We start from the raw sequence: 25,882 nt of genomic DNA on the forward strand, positions 1-25,882 counted from the left end.
CGACACTCTTACTAAGCCCGTTGCTACATGGCAATATTTTTACAAAATCTCAAACTATTTCTAAAAGCCCAAATATTATTTTTGGCAACTACTCATAAAGCCCAAATGTTAATTTGACACCTAATTTACAAAGCCCAACTATTAATTTGGCACCTATTTACAAAAGCCCAAATGCTAATTTGGCATTATTTTTACAGAGCCCAAATGCTAATTTGGCATCTATTTTAACAAAGCCCAAATACTAATTTGGCACCTATTTACAAAAGCCCAAATATTATTTTTGGCAACTACTCATAAAGCCCAAATGTTAATTTGGCACCTATTTTACAAAGCCCAAATATTAATTTGACACCTATTTACAAAAGCCCAAATACCATTTTGGCAACTATTTCTAAAAGCCCAAGTACTATCCTTGGCAATATTTTATCAAAAGTCCAATACTATTTTGGCAACATCTTATCAACAACCCAAAACTACTAATTTTTTGACAAATAATTATTTCATAAAAGCCCAAATATTATTTGGCAAATAATATTATATTATGCTCAAAGCCCAATGGTAATACTTTGGCAACAATATAATTTAAAAGCCCATGATTCAAGTCCATGGTTCTAGCCCATGGTAGTTACTTATCAAAGCCCATGATAAATCTCATGGCAATTATCTCTATTTTACTAAAATCTCATGGCAATTATCTCTATTTCACCAACATACAGGTTATCATTCGAGGCCTACATTCAAGAAATGGAGAACTTTCTTAATCCATCTCGGATCATGCCAACATTTTGCTACATTACTATTCAACCTATTTCCATTGCTACATGGGGAATCTTTGTTGAAAAATGTTCTCATGAAGAATTAAGGATCACACTTGTTGCCATCCACAAGAAAAAATCAAATCCAAGTCTTACTTGAGTCGATCCAGCAATCTCATGGCACTATTCCAAGCCACCTACTACTATATCTTCACATTACACAATCTACCCAGCTACTGCAAAGGTCTGAAAAGTTACTGCATCAGTAAAAGCCTTGCACCGCTGGGAAGCAAGATGAGTACTCCACAGTCCTTGTTACTTCTGATCATAACCCATCGAATGGTGAAAAATGCAAGAAGCCAATGGCCAACAACTTGACAAGAATCCACCTACCGTTGGGAAAGATGAAGTAGTCTCCAAACTATCTAAGTCCAACAAAGAATCATCTACCAACATTGTCAAGTGGCATCCTTGATTCTTACTTAAGGGCAACAAGAGGTTCAGCTCAACTTACTTCCTAAACACAAGGTGAATGCTGCCACCATACTATTCTATTGCTGAATCTAGACCATCACCATCAATCTAGTATTTCCTATCTTACCGTTGGAACTCATGCCAGCCATACTTACCTAGAAGCTGCCAATACTATTTCCTTCATAGAAAGATCAAATATTTTCAATCATTATCATCTACTCAACAATCATTACATTCAGCAAATTAGAAATTCATCTAGAATGATGAATCACCTATTCAAATCAAGAAAAGATTACTCCAGCAGTAAACTAACACGCATCCAGTAGCTTGCCTGGGTAGACAAAACAAACTCTAGCTGCTCATATTCAGAACTCTTGTAGATCCATCAGTCTATAGAGCTGCCCCCAGCAAGTAGACTTACTGATCTGGCATGCTCAATCAAGCAATCCTCATACAAGATCATTACCACAAGTACCTACACTATTTCAAGCAGCAAAAGTGCCAATTTCGCTGCTGAATCTGTCAAGGTACTCCTCACTTGCTAGTATATGCTTATCCAAAGCTTCTCTACACTTGGGGGTTTAGTCTTATTAATCCTAAGGTTCCATCTCTGGGGGCTAAAATTGGATATTTATCACAACAAAGTACAACAATATTAATGGAGGTATTTCCACTATACAAGTCTATTGGCCCAGTAGTGGCCAACTTCTTTCAAGAACACATTACTCATCAATTTGGCACTCTCACAAAATTACAAGCAACAAATGAAGCTCTATTCATCGGAGTACTATTATATCAAGTTGTGGCAATCCCACACACCCTCTTCAAAGCCGTGGAAGTCCCACTCACCCTCTTCAAAGTCGTGGTAATCCCACGCACTACACTATTGGAATCATAGCGGTCTTATGCATCACACCACTGGGATCTTTGCAAACATCATCTTACACTTGGGGGCTTGGTCTTTCACTATCTATTTGAGAAGACTACACATAGATCTACATGAAAACCAGCCACTGCACCAATTAAATCAAAGCTACTACTCCAGCCATGAAACTTTCTACTGCATTGAATCTGCACATACCCGGCGGCACCTATTTTGTTACCCCAGCAGTACTATCAGATCCAGCAATATGATCATCACCTGCAACACTATTAATACAATCATGATCATGTAGCCAATCCTATAAGTGGCCATTCAATCTCTATGCTTCCTAAAGCAACATTTCCAACAAAGATGAAATCTCAATGGAAAGCTCATATTATCTTGGCCATCTCTATCAAATTTCTCCAAGAATTGACTACAATCAGCGGTATCAGCAAAATATTCATCTGTTATGATTTCAAAATACATTCTAGACTGCCCCAGCCATAAATTCAGTATTCAGACTTTCAACAGCAACAACTTCAATGCTTCAGTTCCACTAGATCAAGAGCAGTATCCTCCCTAGCCGTAGCATCAAAAGTTCTGCTCAAAATATTTCTAAATGGACCTAGTACGGTCACATCCACAAGAATGAAGTTAGCTCCAAATGCATCAACTTCAACAAACTCAATCCTAGCCAGTTGCAAAATTGCCTTACTGCCCTCACTCCAACAGCATTGCACCCAGCTGCAATCTTGACTAACTTCAACATTATGTTGCTGCCTTCAATCCAGCAGCACCACATCCAGCAGCACTAAACCTAGCTGCAATATTACCTTGCTGCCCTCAACCTAGCAGCACCAAATCTAGCTGCAACATTACCTTGCTGCCTTCAATCCAGCAATATCATCTCCAGCAATCAACAATTTCATGCTGCCTTATCTACAAAGGTCTTTAAGCAAACCCATTACTCGTGCATGCCCTTGCAGTACAAGCCCATGCACTCGGGGGGCTAAATGTTGAGGACTGTTTTTTCGGCCCACGTGGCTTTACTTCATTGGCACCCCATGCCACATCAACACATTATTGGTTTTTTTTGGGTAAATCTATTTAAAGCCCAAAATAAGCTCATATCTCATTCAATTACATGGATTTGGCTCACATGGCCCGCAAGATCCTTAGTTTAAGAGGCGGATTCATGACCCAAATTTCCTTTTCATCAATTGGGATCATAACCCCACGACATTATCAACATCAACATATGGATTGGGCTTAAGCAATGAATCAAAGCTCACGGCCCATATTACCTCTCTTACACTTATGGCAAGTGGCTTCCTCAACAAAAGCCCATATTTACACAAAATAACAACAAAACCCGAGGTACATCATCTCATCTTCGGCTTATGACCTAAGCTTATAAGTCTCTTTTGGGGGAAACTTTAGGAGTCATGGTTTGGAGGGCCAAGAGATATGCTTAGTAAAGCTCTAGCGGTTTAAAGTTGATAAAAGAAACATGTTGCTTGGCATGTCTTCTCCAACTCCCTAAACTCTTACGAGTCCGTGTGTAGCGGGTAACATATGGTAAGCATCTCTTATCACATAGCACTTTAAATGATAAAATTCCCTATTGCTCTTTTCCTAAAGCTTAATATTCATCATGTGACAAATACTCAATATCTCCAGCCATCTAACTGCTGGGTAACTGTTCATTCAATCCCCAGCTGTTGCTATACAAATTTAGAAACTTCATTATATTATTCTACAGAAATCTCATTGCTACTTTCAGCTAAAATCCAACTCAAACACATGGCCTAATCCGATTGGCTATCTTTTATCTCCAAAATATTCATGGCATCTTTTATACCCAGCTGCTATCTGCCACAATCAGACCATATATGTCCCTGCCAGTTGTCAGAGCAGAGCATTAAATACTCTTCTTACTTACCAAGATTATGTCACAACCCAATGAGACCTTAACCAAATCTCTAAAACTTCCTTAGCCTTCAACCAATCCTTTTATTACTTGCTAAAAATGTGTTGTAATGGAACTGTTGAACAAATATATACTTTACTAAAGGTCATGTAGACACATACCTTTGGTGGAACAGATCACCAAATTGTCGGATCTTTTTCTTTGCTTGCTTTACAAATTCTTCACGATCTCCTTTGTGGAACACCTCCAAGTCGCAGGAAAGGCTACTAGAGTCTCTCCTAATTTCCACGCTCCAAATTCTAGGGAATAGTAGATAATGTCCCAGATAGATGGCTTATTTTGAGAGAGCACTCAAAATTATACGTATGTTCACTCACTATGTCTAACCACTATCTGACTGATGTAGGAGTATTTAAATACTAGTAGAGATTCACTTACTATCAGATATATGTGATCCCTAAAAGATCTCATCTTTTAAGTTTCAAATTGCTCCACCACTGATATTGATAACCCATATTAAATTTAAATTACCCCACTACTGGTATTGATAACTCATACCAATATCAGTTAGTTTAAATTTAAACTTATTTATCAGATAATCCATGTGGACGATCCATGGGCCATGGTTTATGGGTTGGATCAAAACCAGCCCAATTTCTAACATGAACCTTGGACCAAAAAGACAAACACCCAAAAAGGAAACATTTCCAACTGAACCCCAGCAGTGCATTCAACACTTGACACTTGGCTGGAAGTGATATCATCAGCCATTTAATGTTGAAATCCTAGCAACCAGCTGTTATACCTGTTAGGACACATGTGTTTCACATGTTAAGAATATATGTCATGATTTTATGTAATTGGTTTATCCTTTGACAAAACGCACTTTACTTGTATTTGGGTAGATTTAGGATATCTTTAAATACTTCAAGAAACCTTGTTTCAAGATCAAGTATTGAAGCCTTCATGTTAGGTTCAGAGTGCAAAATCATTAAAGCTCAACAGCTGGCTCGACAGCTGAATCTATCGAGCTTAAGGAAGCTGTTCTACATTCGGTGTGCTCGACAGCTGCTCGATACCTACTATCTGTCGAAATTTAAGATTCTCAGAATTCAAATCTGATTTTCTTGGGATCCGTGAATGTGTCTTTGGGCTTTCTTTTCTCCTAACCCTAGACATATAAAAGGATCAGTTTAAGGGCCGTCAAAGAGTTCACAAGTTGCACAAGTTTTGAGCAAACTCTGTTCAAGCAAATTGTGACTGGAGACGAAATTCTTACTCTAGTTCATCTCTTTCACTTGAAGAAGTTGCTGTGTATGTGCACTGTAGGGTTTTGTGACCAAGCATCTTCTTAATCTTCATCATGTGGATGAATTGAAGAACTTTGCAACCAACAACCTTCTTAGTTGGTGATTGAAGTCGCGTATTGGGATCCGCGCAATTGGTTTAGTCACGTACTTGGGAGTCATGCGTCAAAAAGGGAACTGTGATTACAGAAAAAGTCCAATTGGGTATTGGGGTAAGGGTTCAACTGTAGGTTGGTAAGGTACTTGGATTCCTTTACTTGTAACCACTTGTTGTGATAATAGTGGAGTTTCGGGAGTGGTGACCTAAAAATCACCCGGTGGGGTTTTTGCCGTTAGGTTTTCCCCATTCGTAAACAAATCACCATGTTATTTATTTTCCATTGCATATTTAGTTTATTTGTGATTTGTTTATGCTATCACGTGTTTGCATGATAAATTGATTAATTAATAACTTGGCTAATTAATTAATTAATTTCTATCACAAGGGGTCATTCAATTTGTGGCCTATCAAGTGGTATCAGAGCAGGCACACTCTGATTAGGGTTTAATATTGCTGTGTTGATCCATTGACCCTTGTTTGTCATGGATAGAGGACAGTCATTAATCATACCTCCTTTATTTTGATGGCACTAACTATGCATACTGGAAAGTACGCATGAGAGCTTTCTTGCAGTCTTTAGATGAGAAAGTGTGGCAAGCTGTAGAGATAGGCTGGACTAAGCCTACAGAAGTGCCAGTCGACTGGGATAGTGCCAAGATTAAGGCGAAAAACTTCAATAGCAAAGCATTGAATGCATTGTTCAGTGCAATCACCAATGAGGAGTTCAAGAAGATATCCTCAACTGAAACTGCCAAGGAGGCTTGGACCATTCTCCAGACAACCTATGAAGGTACTAAGGCTGTCAAGGACTCAAAGTTTTAGAGGCTCACTACAAGCTTTGAAGAGATAAAGATGGAGGAAGATGAGTCTTTTGATGAGTTCTATACCAAGCTAAAGGACATAGTGAACTCAGCCTTCAATTTTGGGGAAACCATACTTGAACCCAAGATTGTGAGGAAAGTACTCAGATCTCTACCAGAGAGATTTCATGCCAAGATTACGGCAATAGAGGATTCAAAGGATATTGGCAAGATTCCTCTGACTGAGCTGGTTGGAAACTTGCAAACCTACGAGCTAGGGTTGACAAGAATAGACAAGTCGGGTAAAAGCAAGAGTATGGCATTGAAGGCCAAGAGTAATGAAACAGATGAATATTTTGATGATGAAGATTCCAAGATGAAGTCCTACATTACCAGGCAGTTCAAGAAGTTTATGAAGAATGCCAATGGAAAAGGTTTTGACAAGGACCGCAGGTAATCCAGTTCTTCTCAGTTTAAAGGTCAAGACAAAGGGAAGAAGAATGCTACGGAAAGTGGTCAGTACACTGTTCCCTTAGGACATAAGTGCTTTGGGTGTCAAGGCTTCGGTCACATGAAGTATGAGTGTCCTACATACCTTAAGAGCATTGGGAAGAACAAGGCATTTGCTGTTACCTTGAGCGACATTGAGCCTGAGGATGATTCTGACAATGAGGATGACGGAATCTTAAATGCCTTCACGGCCACTGTCAATCCTACTGATGGGATTGTTGAAGATGTGGTTGAAGAAGAGGAATTGGTGGAATCCAAATTTGAGAAGGTGGATGATCAAGATGACATTCATACAGCCTATGAGAAACTGTACAACCTTTCTGAGAAGCATGAGAAATTGTATAGGCTAACCACCAAGAAGCTCAGTGATGTGGAACTTGACCATGAGGAGTTTTCCACAAAGTTTGATGAGGCTAATTAGACTATTGAGGCGCTGAGATTTGAGAACAATTTCTTGGTTGAGATGACCAAGAAGCTTAAAGCAGAGCTATGTCAAGTCAGAGTTCAACTGGAAAGGACTTCAAGCGCAAAGCTGGATGAGATGCTAAGCATTCAGAAATCTGCTTCAAATCGAACAGGCTTAAGGTATGGTCTTTCTTCCTCTAATACTGCTTTTTCTAGTATTACTGTTTTTGTTCCTCCTACTAATAATGTTAAAACTGAGAACAATGAGATTAAAACTAAATTAGTTAGTGAGAACATAGACAAGGGTAAATCTATCTTAGGAGCACCTCCTAAGCTTGAGAAGAAAGATGTTAAAAACCCTAGGGCTAAGAAGGCTAACTCTCAAAAGCCTAAACAAAAGAAGCAGCATCTCTGTCATTATCGTGGAGTTGCCGGTCATGCTTGACCAAATTGTTACAAGTGGCTTGCCACTTTACAGAGCAACGACATGATAGCATCTAGGAACCAGAATCAGCTTCAATCCTTTCTTGCTCCCCTTGGAAATCTTCTCAAAGGCCTCATGTTCCTTTCGAACTTGAACAGTTTTAATTCTTCCCCTTCACTGTTGGTTCAAGGGTTTGCTAGACGGAAAGGTTCTTCCAAGGTGTGGAAGGAAAAGGGCTCCAAGTGATTCTGTCACTTTTCTCTCTCTCTTCTTGTTTTTGTGTGTGCATTACTTAAGTGTTTTGATTTCATGTTTTGAGTCAGTCTAGTTTTTATGCTTTGGTTGTTTAACATGTTTTTGTTTGGTTATTTTTCAGTTTTTGCTTGTTTTTTTTTTCATATAAATATAAAAAAAAAATTGAAAAATCAGAAAAATACAAAAACAGTGTGTGTTTTGTGTACTTTGGTACTTGTGTACCTTGGATGGCCATTGAAACAAAGTCTTCTAAACTTTGTATTATTTGTAACTTAGATGAGCATCTTTATGCACAACTAAGCAAGTGAGTTTTGTGGCTTGTGTTTGTGATGAGTATGATTAAGTTGTCACTTAAACTTAACACTCATATCACTCTTTTTGACGGGAATGACTAAAAAATCCTGAGAGAAAGGCATAAATAACCCTCTCACCACTGTTGTTCTCCAATCATAATATGACACTTGTATGCTTAGGCATAGCAAAATTAGAATGTCAAATATCATTGGGTATTTCTTTTCTCTCTCTAATAAGCCCATGCATGATATGTTTAAAAAAAAATATGCAAAGAAAAATCAAAAGCAAAAAGATAAAAAATGCTTTAAATATGATTGCAAGCGTGTATTCTAGGAGATGTGGGAGTTATAGGATGTACCTCATAGGTGATAGTCCCCATCAAGCAGTTATGATTATGTGTGAGTTAAAGAAATTTTCTCATATCTCAAATCGTCATAACTTGTATACACTTATGCAATCTTGCGATGTTTTTCACACACAACACACAATATTCCTTACTATTCTTGATACATGTGCAGATACAATGTGATTTGGCCAGCACGAGGTTTTACATGTATTAATATATTATCACTAAACTGTCTTGACTTGTTTTTGAAATATAAAATTGGTTAGACTTTTTAGTGTGTGTGTGTGTGTGTGTGTGTTTTTGAAGATCCATGTGCTTAAATTTTATTTGAGAGATGATTTTGACAGCTTAATATGTTGATTGGATCGTTGGTTGAGTTGCATGTTGGATTGCATTCATGTCTGTGTTTTTCACATCTCGAGAAATTGCTTTTAAAAGTTGGCTCGACACCTCCTTGATACCTACTCGATAGCTAGCTATCTGTCGAGCTTCCTAAGCTTTTTCTTATCACAATCTCACCTGCACCTTGATACCTGGTGGATCGATCGAGATTGGGTCTGTATCCTCGATAGCTTTTCGACACCTGGTGGATCGATCGAGCTTCTGTTCTTGATTCTGATGTGTTGTTTCTCGACACCTCAGCTATCAACAAACATTTTCTCGACACCTCCTCGACAGATCCCTCGATACCTGCATCTGTCGAGATTTACTGGCTGCTCTATATAAGGCCTCTGTGCAATCCAAAAATCATTTTTCTTCGATCTCTCTCTCGATACTTCTTTGTTTCTCTCCCAAAACACTCTCATCTCACTCCAAACTTGTTCCTCAAGGATTCTTCAAGCTTTTTCAATTCTCTCTTTACTTGGTAAGCTTCTAATCCTTTCTCATTCATGCACTTCATGTTTTGAAACCTAGGTTTTGGGGTTTTTAAAAATTTTTGGGGTTTTTCAAAATTGATGAGCTTTCATTGAAATTTTGGGATGAGTTTTCACTTAAATGTGTTTAAAACCTCATACATTGCATCACATTAGCATTATAATGATATTGCCATACATTTAGATGTGTGCTATATGTTTGTGTGCTGATAGGTTTGGATTGGGCTGAGCCCATGATGCATTTTCTTTTGCATGTCACATGTTCATGCATTTCCCATGCATATGTACCTCTTTTCAATATACTTGATATATTTGAAACTGCTTGGGACTTTTCTGATTGTCATTATTTCTCTCCCTCTTTGTTAGTTTACGTTAGTCGTGTCTATGACACCTAAGTGTAAATCCACTCCAGCCCGGAATACTCTTCATTCCGGTGCTTCTTCATCGTCTGATCCTACTCTATCTCATATTCGGTTCCGTGATGATGATGCCTTTAAGGCATTTTCGGAGAACTTTTCTAGACGAGGCATTCATTCGGAACGCCAAGTCATTTTGACGAACTTTACCGACACCGACCTTCCCTCTGTCATTCACAATAGGGGATGGGAGTCACTGTGTGACGTCCCGGTCACCTGTCCTCTCGTGCTTATCTAGGAGTTCTACTCCAACATGCATGGGATTGATCGATTAGTACCTCTTTTCTTCACTCGCGTTCGAGGTACGCGCATTCCTATCACATTGTAGCTTGTTTCGGATTTGCTTTAGGTCCCTAGGATAGAGTTTCCTGACTATCCTAGTTGTGAACGTCTGAGGATTGTGTCTAGGGATGAGCTCATTTCTACTTTTTGTGAGCACCCTACTGCTTGGGGTGAGCGTCTATTTACACCATGTCGACCTTTTGCTAAAGGTCCTAGATTCATGAACATGGTGTTGACTTTTGTTTTGCATCCCCTTTCTCACTATAACTCCATCATAGAGCCTCGTGCTTGATTTTTTTGTCTCTTCTTGAGCATCTTACTATAGATTTCCCTTCTCATTTCATTTTGTCTATTATAGATGTTCATCTAGATTCGGCGTCTCGTGATAAGCTCATCTTTCCTTCCATTATCATGAGGATCTTACGCCATTTTTCCATTCCTTTTCCCTCTTCAGACCATTTCACCATCATGTGTGCTATAGATTACGCTACTGTTAAATGTAGTGAGGCCCAGCTTCGGTTGCGACAGTCGAATTCTGCAGCTCCTTCCTCCCCTTCCGCTCCATCCCGTTCTGCTTCATCCACATCCGCACCTCCCTCTTCTTCGGGCGATGTGACTTTAGGAGACATTCATGGCGCAACTGCAGCACATGGATACTCGCCTAGATACTCTCTCTATGAAGTTATATCAGGTGCACATTCGTGTTGGTCATATTGCTCGACGATAGGCGTCCATGGGTGGTTTTGCTTTTGAGACTACTCCTTCACCACCTTCTCCTGTGGCTTCTTATTCCGAGGATAAGGATGATGATGATGACGATGACGATGATGCTTTGGATGATGTTGATGGAGATGCTAGCTCTACCGATGAGATATCTACTTGACACTCTTACCCTTTGTCACTCGTGACAAAAATGGGGAGTAGTTTTGGTATGAGAGTACTCTATCTTAGGGGGAGAGTTAGTATAGGACCATTTTGTTAGGGGGAGTGTTGATACATTTTTTAGGGATGTAGTGAGGATAGTATGTATCTTTTCTTTTCTTTCTTTTTAGATACATTACTCTTGTACATGAGGTCTTGTGACCATTTATAGACATACATTGTACTTATCTATTTCTTTATATTGATGTATGTTTTTCTTTCACCTACCCCTTCATGTATTGTTTCTTTTCTCCCTTGATACACATGTTTCTTATACTTGTATGCAATATATTATTTATGTTTCACACAAAGATGCCTTGATGAGTTTTGTTTAAAGTGTTTCAGAAATATAGGTTGTCAAAGTCTACTTGCCATAAACTCTCTTCTTGCAAAATTTTTCATGAGTTTGTGTTAGGATAGATTTTATTGTATTCAACAAATGAATATGAGTTAAGTGATCTATGACTTCTCTCATATGTTCATTTGTTTGTTATGATTTTATCACTGATTGCCAAAGGGGGAGATTGTTAGGACATATGTGTTTCACATGTTAAGAACATATGTCATGATTTTATGTAATTGGCTTATCCTTTGACAAAATGCACTTTACTTGTATTTGGGTAGATTTAGGATGTCTTTAAATACTTTAAGAAACATTGTTTCAAGATCAAGTATTGAAGCCTTCAAGTCTATTCAAGAAAACAAGTTCAGAGTGCAAAATCATTAAAACTCGACAGCTGGCTCGACAGCTGCATTTATCGAGCTTAAGGAAGCTGTTCGACATTCGGTGTGGTCAACACCTACTCGACAGTTGCTCGACACTTGCTATCTGTCGAGATTTAAGATTCTCAAAATTCCAATTTGATTTTCTTAGGATTCGTGAATGTGTCTTTGGGCTTTCTTTTCTCCTAACCCTAGACATATAAAAGGATCAGTTTAAGAGCCGTCAAAGAGTTCACAAGTTGAACAAACTTTGAGCAAACTCTGTTCAAGCAAATTGTGACCGAAAACGAAGTTCTTGCCCTAGTTCATCTCTTTCTCTTGAAGAAGTTGCTGTGTATGTGCACCGTAGGGTTGTGTGACCAAGCATCTTCTTGGTCTTTATCGTGTGGATGCACTGAAGAACTTTGCAACCAACAATCTTCTTAGTTAGTGATTGAAATCGCGTACTGGGATCCGCGCAATTGGTTAGTCACGTATTTGGCAGTTGTGCATCGAAAGGGGAACTGTCACTACAGAACAAGTCCAATTGGGTATTGGGGTAAGGGTTCAATTGTAGGTTGGTAAGGTACTTGGATTCCTTTACTTGTAACCGCTTGTTGTGATAATAGTGGAGTTTCGGGAGTGGTGACCTGAAAATCACCCGTGGGGTTTTTGCTGTTAAGTTTTCCCCATTCGTAAACAAATCACCGTGTTATTTATTTTCCGCTACATATTTAGTTTATAGGTGATTTGTTTGTGCTACCACGCGTTTGTATGATAAATTGATTAATTAATAACTTGGCTAATTAATTAATTAATTTCTATCACAAGGGGTCATTCAGTTTGTAGCCTATCAATACCCAAAATAGTAAGATACCCTTCAATAAGATCTTATCATTTTTCAGCCAAATCCATCCAATAAATGTTGAAATGGCCTCTCTAGTAGTCTAAAACCACCCTTTTAACCTCATTGGGTTCTGCCCAAAGCGAACAGCTTTTCCTGACAGCTAGGATAGCTTTTTCATGATAGCTGTCACAGCTTTTCCTGACAGCTGGGACGGCTTTTTCATGATAGTTGTCATAGCTTTTCTTGAAAGCTGGAATAGCCTTTTCAGAACAGCTGTGACAGCTGACCCAACAGCCTGAACATCATTGATTTTTCCATATTTGGCTAAAACCAAAACCAACTATTGAAACTACCTTTCTCTTGCTAAAATACCTTCCTTTTCTGTTACTTTTTCCCCAGCAACTCTTACCTAAAATAGCAAGAATATCTTAAAGCTAAACATACCATTTTTGGCCAAATCTTAAGATGGATTTTCTGAAAATTCATTGCTGTTTGGGACAGATTTTGGCTAATATTCTTTGCTAAAATACCCCTTTAAACTCAACTAAATAGAACCCTTCATCAACACCTCAAGGGGGAACACCAGTGGAGAACAACTCTCACATACACTTCCCCATTCTTTCTCCCTCTAATAATTTTCCGAAGCTCTTAATGAAGTTCTAAGCTTTTGAGTTTTTTAGTTTCTAGATTAGGAACTAAACTCGTTAGCCCTTAGCTCATAAATGCCTTCATAAGCTCTCATACAATCCCAGTAGAAAATCCCAGCAGCTTTGCTAAGCACACTACAATACTATTACTCTTATATACTCATTATCTCATACTCCCTCACTCTGAAATTCTACTATCTTGCTGCCCATAAACACTTCTCCATACTCTTCTCTTGCAAAATCTTTCCTCTTGGAAAGCAATCTCTACAACTTTTCCAACAGTTATAATCTCACATTTTTACTATTTTTTAACCTCCATATTTCTCATACTTCATATATCATACATATTACAAATACTACATCCCACAAAACATCTATGTCTTTACCATCTCCACACTTCTCAAGAGATGCCAAACACTCATACTAAAAGCCCTTCTCATGGAAGGCATGAACTTCTATTACTAAAGCCTTCTCTTAGAAGGCACCAAGATCTTATATCAAAGTCCTTCTCTTAGAAGGCACAACTACTTCTTACAAAAGCCCTTCTCTTAGAAGGCACATATACTGTCACGACCCAAATCCATGGAAAATGAATTTAGAGGCATGACTAACCTGCTAAACTTATACAAATCCATAAACATAATTAATCCAAAATAAATCAATACTCCAAAGAAAATTGTACTCTTAAAAACCTCTTACCAAAAATCTAAACTCCACAAATAGGAAAAATAATCTCCACCATAACAAAAACATGAATCACAAAATAAAGGTAACTAAATTCTATAAGTCTTCAATTCATACGGAATTCGCCTACAACTTCCATGCTCTACCTTGCCCCTTACAAAGCGACCCAAAGGTTCTATATTCCCAACTATACTTTAATCTGAAAAATAGTAATTGATGGGGTGAGCCACACATCTAGTAAGTAATTATACAGAATATACAACGGAATTGAGTCAAACAAAGCATGAGTATTTTGATTTTTCACAAACTCATTCAATGATGACAAAAATAATTATTCTAAAACATATAATGAATCACTTAATACACATAATCACTTATTAAAATCATTTGAAATCACATACACATAATTGATCAGAGCACAGTGTCACATATACACATCACATATTCTCATATACAATCCTGTGAGCGGATACCAACATCTAACCCTTACTGGTGAGGGATTAACACATATTCTCACATACAATCCTGTGACCAGATCTACACATATATCTGATATATCTGATCAAATCCAAAAACACTTATTTTGAGTCACATATCACAAAGCAAAATTTATACAAAATATAATAATTTACTTGATATTAAAAATTTCTTTTCAAATACAGAGGCATATCAAAGATCACAATATCTAATAGAACATAAATCAAAGGATGCTTGACCCTCTTAGGGAATGAATAAGAACTGAAGAGTTTATATAGATATATTACAATTCTTGAGTAAATCTGAAAATTCAATTGGCTAAAAGAAACGTTTCAAATATCATTTGGAGAATAGGAATATGACTTTAAAATTACTTGGTTTTAACAACTTTAAAGGACAAGAACCTTTCTAGAAAACTTACATTGAAACTCAATTATTTACGGAAAAATAGTTTAGTTTAGAAATCATCTTTTAAATGAGATTTGGACATTCAAAACTTATTTAAAATTCAAAGTATCTCTTTAAAATATTATTTAATAGTTGAAATTTCTCTTTCAATAATACAAAAATACTCTTGACAAACTTTTGAAAATATAATTTTGAAATACAAAACTTTTGAAAACTTTTAACTTCTAAGAACCTAATGGACAAACTTGTGCATATTATGCATAATTACTTACCTCTCTTGCTAATATATTCAAACACAGCCGAGCACTTTTAGTCTTCCGTAAGCTCTAAACAGAAAATTACTTTAATCAATAAGCAAGAAATTTCATGATCATAAACTACTTCCTAAAACACTATAATACTCCACAACCTTCTCTTTTTATTTTATTTTATTTTTTTCCTAGAGTCATAATATAGGCAAAACTAGTTCCCACACGTAGAAACATCAAATCTGAATATATCTATTAGTTATTCTAAAACAATCATCCAGTATATCAAATATCAAATATCAAATTTAACCAACTACAAGACTTCATGTTATTATTGACCGCCACCTTCTCTTTAGGGTCAATCCTAAACTAGTGATATAATCAAGGAAAATGTGGAAAATCTAGTAGGACCTAATATACACAAATCTAATAGAAGACTTGATGGCAATATATATAATTTATACGTGCAAAACCGAAGAAGACTTAGCCAAAATCACGGATTCTAGAAATTTCGTGGCTCAATCTAGGATTCAAGGACCAACTTTTAGGAAAAGATATCTCTTAGAAACAAATCTACATATCGCCAATGTTTCTAAGATAAAATTTTAATCCTCTAATTCTTTGTTTCTAATGGATGAAAAATCATACCTGAAACAATCAGCTGCCTCTTCAATTAACTCCAAGGAAAAAATACCTCTTAGCCTCTTTGATAAAACCCTTCCTATGAAAACCCTGATTATCTCTTCCTCTACCCTGTAGTTTGTATTAAAGATGTGGGCTTAATGGGGTAGCAGGCTGCAGTTACTAATAAAAAGAATACCTATGGCCCATCAATTATCTTTAAAATAAATAAAAAATAATAACCTCAAATAAAAGTATTCAGGGTATTACATATACTCCATACAAAAGCCCTTCTCATGGAAGGCAACTCTATTCATGACTTCAGAAAAATTAAAAGAGCATTGTGAAAGGGGAAAGTCATTTAAGTGCATGATAAGAGGGGCAAGCTTAAACAACCCCTACACACAGCTGGGTTACAACTATTAACCAAAGCTTAAATTCATTTAAATGCATGATAAACTAGCCTTTGTTGCTGGCATTCTGCTGGAATCCTATTAGCACACTGATGCTACACAGCTGGGCTATAAACCATACAAAGATAAGTGACTTTGCTTCCATATCTTTAAATTTACATAATTGAGTACATTATTACTTTACCTCTAAATAAATACTACTTTATTTCAACTGTTATTACAACTACTAATCAAAGCTATCATATCAAACACAAATTACATATTTACTCAACCATTATTGTGATTCTTAGATTTTGGCTTTAATGATTTTATAGGCTTAAAAAAATATGCTAGTAGCCATTGGACCACGTGGCCCAATGCTGAATTCCGAACGCAACTCCTCAAAAAGAACCCGAGCCTAATAAGATTATCCCTCTAATGGACCACACGTGGTTGGGCATCCGAAAAATGCCCCCGAACATTTAGCGACTCCACTGGGGAGTCTACTGAAGCCAAGAGTTCATCATGCCTCCTAGGTTGCGGAACAGTCGACAAGAGGGGACTAAGAACATCAGTCTCCCAGCAGCACAAAGCCATCACAATCAAGCTCCACAAGGAGAGCAAGCTGACCAACATGAGGTCAACTAAGAAGATTCTGACCGTCGATTCTCTTTCCTCTTGGAAACATTACAAGGAATGCAGTAAGCTCAGTTTGAACTTGCTGAATCTTTAAAGGTCTTGAGAGAGACTCAAGGGCCAACGCCCCAGCCATTACATGTAGAACCATATCCTAGAACACATTAGGAGAGGGGATCAGCCGCTTGGAATCCTCAGTCTGGTGAGCAAAATGCCTTTCTTCCTCAATTTGTTACATTATCTGATCTTACTGCTTTGTTGGAAAGGGAAAGGCTTAGCCAGCCAAAGGAACCAAGGCACTTTTTCGGTAGGCCTCCCTACCTAGCTGAGTTACTAAGCAAGACATACCTGGAGAAATATGAAACTCCCACCTTTTCTCTTTACGATGGGAGGAAAGGAAATGTGATTGAGCATGTCAACAAGTTCCTTGATTCTATGGGACTTTCGCTGGAAATGGTGATCTTTGCTTAAGGGAATTCTCAAAATCTCTTATCGATCGTGCTTGCACATGGTACTCCATTCTATAGCCAGGTTCCATTGCCACATGGGATGACATGGTTGAAAGTTTCTGTTTAAAGTATTTTCACGAGGAAAAGTTTACATCCTTACTCTTCATAATACCAAGCAAAAGTCCTCCAAAGGACTCCTTGATTTCATCCGGCGGTTCTGAGATACGACTCTTGATTGCTATGGGTAGTTCAAGGAGCAGGAGCTGGTTGAGATTTGCATTAACAACATGTCTCATGAGTACCGAGCTCATTTAAAGAATCTTAATATTATTCAGTTTGCCCATCTGGTTTAGAAGGCTCGTAAGACAGCTATATCAATCAAACCTTTCACAGCTAAAAGGCCTAAGTCAGAAAAGAAAAATACTCCTCTTGCAGTCTCCACCAATGAGCCAATAGTTAGGGAGAAGTGGAAAAGGGAAGAGGAGGAAGAGTATCCTCCCGTACCATGCACCAATGAAGAAATGAATGTCGTCATTGACAAATGGATGGTTGATGGAGTACTTAGGCCCTTCAAGCCTATCCATGAGCCTACTTAGGAAGATATGCGAAAACCCTTTTATTGTCGGTATCATTGATATGTGGGTCATGGAACTAGAGATTGTAGAACAATCCAGAGAACATTTCATAAGAAAATTTCAGATGGCACTTTGAACCTCACTCATGAACAAGAGGTCCAGCGGAACCCACTGCCTCAGCATCACAGAGGGAAAGCTACAACTACCGTACTTTTTCATAATGGGGCTAATGAAAATGAAACTACCAGTGGTACAAGCATGCCTCCAGCAGCTATCTCTGCTCTTCAAAGAAGCCCTACCTTTCAGACTTTGTTCAATTAGTTAAGGCTCAATGAGGAGTCAAGAAGATCAGCGACCAAATCTCTTGTATCCATCGCTGCCAGCTTTGGAACACACTGTCTCACAACTGAAGCTCATGCCAGCCATGCCTTCCTAGAGACTACTAATGTCATCACCTTCACTAATGAGGATATGGAGGTACAACACCCTGATCATAGTAAACCATTATATATTGCTGCTTAGATTAATGATGTTCACATAAGAAGGGCACTAGTCGACACTGGTGCATCACTTAATCTTATTCTAGCCAACACACTTAAAGTAGCTGGGATCCCACTTAGCAGAATAGTTGGGGCTCCTATTGAGGTTTTTGGTTTTGCTGGAATTCATGAATGTACTATTGGGAGTATACAACTAGCTTTTAAAGTGGGGCCCATTGTCGCTCTCACTAGATTTCATGTTATCGACTCACTGGTTTCTTATCATGCTCTACTTGGGAGGTCATGGCTCCATAAACACAAGCTTGTGCCATCTACTTATCACCAATGTGTCAAGGGGAGGTTTAATGGTAAGCCTATATGCATCCCTGCTAATCCTACACCATTTGATGTATCTGAAGCACACTACTTTGAGGCTACTTTCTATGATGAGCTCACCTCGAGTGGGGAAGATTCTACTTCAAGGCCTGTTGGGATTCCTTTACCTAGCTGGCAAGACATTAAGAATAATCCTGAAATAGACATGAGGACTTTCCTTGATCAAAGGAAAAAGAAAAGAGAAAGTGGGGAAACCTCCAGCAGTGCCTCACAGCCACGTTGTGTACAAGTCCAGTTGCCTGATGGTCATTTCGGGTATCGTTTATAACGGTACGTGGGGCCTAGCTGTCTCAAACAGAAGGGTCCTAGACTGAATGAAGCAAGCACTACACCAACTTGCTGTTATACTTAGGAAATAGAAACCCTAGTGGTAGAAGAAAATCTACCTAGCAGTCTGGCAGAACTGTCTAAAGAGCCCCCAACGGTAACTAATTTCTCACTTGATGTGGAGTTGGAAACCATTAATCTTAGTGATGACCCTAATGTCCAGCAACCAACTTCAGTAAATGTAACCTTTCCACCACTGGAAAAGGCTCAACTCATTTCACTATTAAAAGAGTACATTGATGTCTTCGCTTGAGAGTACCATGAGATGCCCAGTTTGGATCCTAACTTAGTAGCACATGCTCTCAACATGGAAGTAGGGGCAAAGCCAGTGGTACAGCCCATGCAGACCTTCCATCCTGACATTGAAGCCCAAATCATTCAAGAAATCCAAAAGCTTCTCACAGCTGGGTTCATCAAGCCTTTCATGCACCCAAAGTGTCTTTCAAATATTGTGTCGGTCAAGAAAAAGAATGGACAAATACGATGCTGTGTTAACTTTCTGAATCTTAATAAAGCATACCCCAAAGATGAATTTCCACTTCCCAACATGGATATGCTCATTGATTCAGTTGTTGGGCATGCTATGTTCTCATTCATGGATGGCTTCAGCGGCTATAATCAGATCAGAATGTCATCCAAAGATGCAGCCAAAACAGCCTTTCGAACTCCTATTGGTAACTTTTATTACACTGTCATGCCCTTCGGTCTCAAAAATGCCGGAGCCACATATTAAAGGGCTATGACCACAATCTTTCATGACATGATGCACAAAGAGATCGAGGACTATGTGGATGACATTGGTATGATGTCAAAAACCAGAGGAGATCATCTTGCTATCTTACGAAAGGTTTTTGAAAGGTGTCGACTCTACAAGCTCCGCATGAATCCACTCAAATGCGCCTTTGGGGTTACGGCTGGGAAATTTCTAGGGTTTCTTGTCCATCAAAGAGGCATAGATGTTGATCCTAACAAAGTGCAAGCCATTACTACTATGAAGCCACCTGCAACACTCACACAGCTCAAAAGTTTCCTTGGTAAACTCTCATATATTCGGCGGTTTATTCTGGGTCTTGCTGCCTTCACAACTGCCTTTGCACCACTGCTGAAGAAAGGAATAGCTGTTTTATCAGTCTCTACAGACACCTCCAGAGATTAGGCTATTACTAGCCAAAAATGGGCAAACAAGCTGCCACTATCTAAGAGCAATGTACCGATTGCCAAAATTCTCTTGATAAGATGGAATCATGTGCAGCCTTTACCACCAGTGATTGGCGTGTACCCTTCCTTGAGTATCTCATAGAGGGCATCTTGCCTGACAATCATGAAGAGGCCTACCACTTGAGAAGGTTGGCCACTCGCTATTTTGTGGAATGAGGTATTCTTTTCAGGAAAGGGTTCAATGGGGAGCCTTTGAGATGCCTAAGGACCCTTGAAGCACAATCAATTATACAAGAGGTGCATGCGGGTGAGTGTGGTGACCATCAAGGCAAAAGGTGACTTCTCCAGCAATTGCTCAATCTAGGGTATTTCTGGCCCACAATGAAACAAGATTTAGTTGAATGTGTGAAGACATTCCATACTTGCCAAGTCCATGGGAATCTCATACATACTCACTCCACCAACCTCTAAAACATGATGACTCCTTGGCCATTCCATACTTGGGGGCTCGATTTAACAGGTCTAATCAATCCACCATCCAAGGGTCATATTTGGATGCTAGTGACTACTGAATATTTTACAAAGTGGGTTGAGACCATCTCCTTAAAGAAGGCTATAGGCCCAGCTGTTGCCAATTTCATCCAAGAGCGCATAATCTGCAGGTTTGGTATTCCTCACAAGATTTTTACTGATAATGGCACTCCTTTTATCAACAAGGATATCTGTAAATTACTTAACCATCGCCACATAAAGTACCACAAGTCCACTCCTTATTATCCATAAGGAAATGGTCAAGCAGAAGCCACTAACCGAGTGCTATTGAGAATTCTCAACAAGATGGTGCATGAATATGAGGGTGGCTAGATGGAACACCTGTTGGAAACCCTGTCGGCATATTGAAGCTCAAGCAAAACAGCCACCGAACTATCACCGTTCTCTCTTGTATATGGTACCGAGGCTATATCTCCAGTCGAGCTATTGGTTCCCACACCAAGGGTCATTCATGGATAAGAAATAGATGTAGATGCTGCCACTTGTGCAAAAATTAGAACTATAGACCTTGAAACCTTGGAGGAGACGCGAAATCTTGCCTATAACCGCACCCAGCGGTACTAGTAGAAGATGGCCAATACTTACAACAAGGCCACGAAATCCAAGGTTTTTTTTTGTCAAAGGACAAATGGTTTTAAAGGCAGAAAATCATATCAAGAGGAATCTCTCAGCACCTTCTAAGTTTGCCCCAAGTTGGGAAGGGCCCTATCTTATAAGGGAAGCCAATGCCAGCGGTTATTATCGTCTAGCTACAGCAGCAGGTGAAAGTCTCACAGAACCTATCAATGGCAAATGGCTTAAGTTGCACTATGCTCACCTTTCAAGTATGTACCAAGTAACTCTCTTTTGCATGATCTTAAACTACTACTATGCGAATAAGAATTAAGCATTGCCTTTTGTCTCAAATAAGATTATAGCCCTAACGGCTAGACATTTTGAACAAAAATAGTCATGAACACAATAAGTATTTTCAAAACTATGTATATGATCTCCATGACTATATTTTAGCTTGAACATACTATTCTTTGATAGATAAAATTACTTTTCACAAAATAAATTCATGTACTTGTTCATAAACAAAGACACAGCTAGGAAAATATTAGACTACCTCATAAAGTTTATATGGCTGGTGCACCTCTGCACAAAACACAGCCTACATTGTCAAATAAACCTAAAGCACATAACATGTCTCATTACATCATATTCTAAAAAACAAACTATTCAAAATACCAAACTACTAATAATGATGAAAAAGCTAGTCAAATAAGCCATCACCAAAGGTCTCCGTTGAGGGGGAAGCACCTCCAGCTGACGATGACTGCATCAATGCATCTCTCTGACTCAACAAAAGTGCAAGCTCAGCTCTCTTTGCTGCTATTTCCCTCTCAAGATTAGCTATTTTCCTTGAGAACTTATCATCTCGGGTAATGCAAGCCTCGGCAGTAGCCCGAATCTTGTTAAGGATGAATTGAATACCGAATTTCATGAACAACAAGTCTTTAAGAGCATTTTTCCACTCAAGTACTCTCTGCAAGTTTGAACTATCAAGCTTCATACGCTGCATGTCTAGCAGCACCGCAACAAGCAATTCAAGACCAGATTTCCTCAAAGAGGCACCTAACTTACATCCAGTTATGAAGTGGGGGTGTTTCCTCATAATTGCTGCCAGCAGTGGCTGGCCTTCTACCGGAATTTTTGACAGCTGGAATATGACAGTGTTACTTGAAAGAGGATTTTCAGTTGCCACTTTTTCATTCTCTTTATCTTCTGCAAATCTTTCCAGAAATTCTTCAAGGTTCATTCCCTTGGCAGCACCACCAGAAGACTCAGCCCGTGACTCTACAAAAGAAAAGGAGGCATGATTATGTCCCTAGCAGTAACAGAAAAGTATTCACACAGCCAAGTGTTATTGAACAAGAAGCTTGCTTTACTATTTACATGAACAACTCAAATACATCATACTGGGAGGTTCTTTGCTTTGGTGAACATCATGAACAGTCAAAGAAACAACATGTCTTTGGCTGGGCACACTAGCAACAGCTTCCCCAGCAGTAATAGAAAAGTATTCATGTAGCCAAGTGTTATTGAACGAGAAGCTTGCTTTACTATTTACAAAAGCTCTTTCCGCAGAAATCGCAAGTCTAGTATGCCAAAAGCAGCCGGGACCCACGCTGTCTCATGACTAGGGGCTTCACCTTTCAAAATCCACATTTTTGGCACCCCGGGTGGGCTAACTTCAGGGGTCCCAACTGTTGGAAACAGAGAGGATGAACAGTACCACGGGTCCTACAATGGCAACAAGGACTCCCCTGGCCCAACTTCCACATCATCACCCCTAGCAGTAGTCTCAGTCCCTGGCACAGCCACCCCAACAGTGCTGACATCACCAGAACCTAGTGGTTCCTCTCCTTCAGCCATTACTCACAGAACCAGAGATGTTGCTTTCCCAGAAATATTTTTCCTCAAAGAAAAGAGAAAAAGAGTAGAAGAATACTCACAGTCACCACAGGAAGCAAGAGAGGTTATGGGTTTTTCTCTTACTTGTCCAAAATCAGCAAAGAAAGAAAGAAAAACTCAATTTGCCCCTTAACCATGGCCGAAGCTCTCTATCTCTCTCACTCTGAGTCAAAGACATGAAAAAGGGAAAAGAAAAAGCTCTATTTCTCTTTGTTTTGCCAAAAAATATCAATCACTCACTCTCTGCCTTGGTTGAAGCTGGTGTTACTCTCTCACCCTTGGTTGAAAATAGGAAAAGGAAGAAGAAAAGATGTTCCCTCTACCTTTCTCCCTCTGTTTTTTGGTCCAAGCAAAAAACATAAAAGAAGAAACAGCCAAGGCTAGCCCTTTACTAGTAAACATGAATGGTGCAGATGACAAGACATGGGAAAGTTGTAGAAGCCCACTATTCATAATTGCCACCAAATTTCAAACTCGCACATGTGATCAAAGCAGAAACTGCTTACACGTGACTTGGGGGGCTAAATGTTGAGGTACAAATTTTCGAGCCTTGATTTTATTGGCCCACTCACGAAAAATCCACATGAGCCCACACATTATTTAAAACCCACATAAATATTTCCCATATATATTACCCAAATATTCTCCATGTTATTGGGTCTTCACAAATACTCCGTACACAAGCCCATAAATTGCCATAAGCCCTCTCACAAATATTACCTATTATATCTCACATATCATCCAACTTAAATTCTCCACAAAATATGCTCACCATATCACTACCAAAATTGGGCCGCAAAATTACACTATCCCTACACAAAGCCCAACATCATTTGGCTTGTGGGCAAAACTTAAAGAAAGCCCAAATTCCAAAAGTCCCACTACAATGTGGCTAATTCCAAAAGTCCCACTACGATGTGGCTAATTCCAAAGTCCCACTACGATGTGGTTAATTCCAAAAGTCCCACTACGATATGGCTAATTCAAAAGTCCCACTACAATGTGGCTAATTCCAAATGTCCCACTACGATGTGGTAAATTCAAAGCCCACTACGATGCGGCACTATTTACAAAATCTGCTACGATGCGGCAGTATTTACAAAGTCCATTGCTACATGGTAATACTTTAAAAAATCTCAAAATCATTTTCACAAAGCCCAAATACTTATTTGACATCTATTTTCACAAAGCCTAAATACTAATTTGGTATTTTACAAAGCCCAAATTCTTATTTGGCATCCATTTTTACAAAGCCCAAATACTTATTTGGCATCTATTTTCACAAAGCCCAAATTCTAATTTGGCACTATTTTACAAAACCCAAAATACTAATTTGGCACTATTTTATAAAGCCCAAATATTATTTTGGCAACTCTTTCATAAAGCCTAAGTACTAATTTGGCAATTATCTTTACACTATTTTTATAAAAGCCCAAATGCTAATTTGGCATCCATTTTACAAAGCCAAAACCATTCTAGCAATTATCTTACAAAGCCCAAAATGACATTTTGGCAAAAACAATTACATTATACTCAAAGCCCAAATGTTAATTTGGCACTGATTTTTGCAAAGCTCAAATAATCTTTTGGCAACTATTCATGAAGCCCAAATGCTACTTTGGCACATATTTACTAAATTCAAATATTATTTTAACATTTGTTAAATCCCCAACTCATAGGAAATACAAATTACTCATCTCTCGAAAGAATATCTCTTTCACAAAATTTTATGGGAACTATGTCTATTATTTCCATAATCAACTAACTATAAAGCCCATGAATATCACCCATGGTAAAGCTACTCATCTTGTAGGGTTAACCAAACCCAAGCAAGTTTATTAACAAAGCCCAGTTGGGTCAGGCCAGCCCATATACAAATCTTAGCAATTCGAAAACACGTGAACTAGTCAGCCAAATTTCAACAACATTTCGGGGGCCTTTTTCGAATGCCCAGCCACGTGTGATCCGTTGGAGGGATAATCTTAGTAGACCCGGGTTCTTTTTGGGGAGTTGCGTCTAGAGCTCAACATTGGGCCACGTGGTCCAACGGCTACTGGCATATTTTTTTAAGCCTATAAAATCATTAAAGCCAAAGTCTAAGAATCGCGATAATGGTTGAGTAAATATGTAATATGTGTTTGATATGATAGCTTTGATTAGTAGTTGGAATAACAGTTGAAATAAAGTAGTATTTATTTAGAGGTAAAGTAATAATGTACTCAATGATGTAAATTTAAAGATATGGAAGTAAAGTTACTTATCCTTGTATGGTTTATAGCCCAGCTGTGTAGCATCAGTGAGTTTATAGGATTCTAGCAGAATGCCAGCGGTAAAGGCTAGTTTATCATGCATTTAAATGAATTTAAACCTTGGTTAATAGTTGTAATGGCAGTTGGAATAAAGTAATATGTATTTAAATATGAAGTAATCATATACTCAATAATGTAAATTTAAAGATAAGGAAGCAAGGTCACTTATCTCTGATGGTTTGCAGCCCAGCTGTACAGCTTCTGTGAGCTAATGTGATTCTAGCAGAATGACCTTAGTGATAGAGAGGCAGTTTTCCATGATAACTTCGAGATTGAGGGGGGAAAATGGGTGCAACTAGAGGGAGAGAGAGTATGTCCAACTATGTGTAGGGGCTGGTTAAGCTTGACCCTCTTAAGAGAAGGGCTTTTGTAAGAAGTAGTTGTGCCTTCTAAGAGAAGGGCTTGATATAAGATCTTGGTGCCTTCTAGGAGAAGGGCTTTAGTAATAGAAGTTCATGCCTTCCATGAGTAGGGCTTTTAGTATGAGTGTTTGGCATCTTTTGAGAAGTGTGGAGATGATAAAGACATAGATGTTTTGTGAGATGTAGTATTTGTAATA

Source organism: Quercus lobata, chromosome 1 (genome assembly GCF_001633185.2).
Source record: "Quercus lobata isolate SW786 chromosome 1, ValleyOak3.0 Primary Assembly, whole genome shotgun sequence".
Lineage (NCBI taxonomy): Eukaryota > Viridiplantae > Streptophyta > Magnoliopsida > Fagales > Fagaceae > Quercus > Quercus lobata.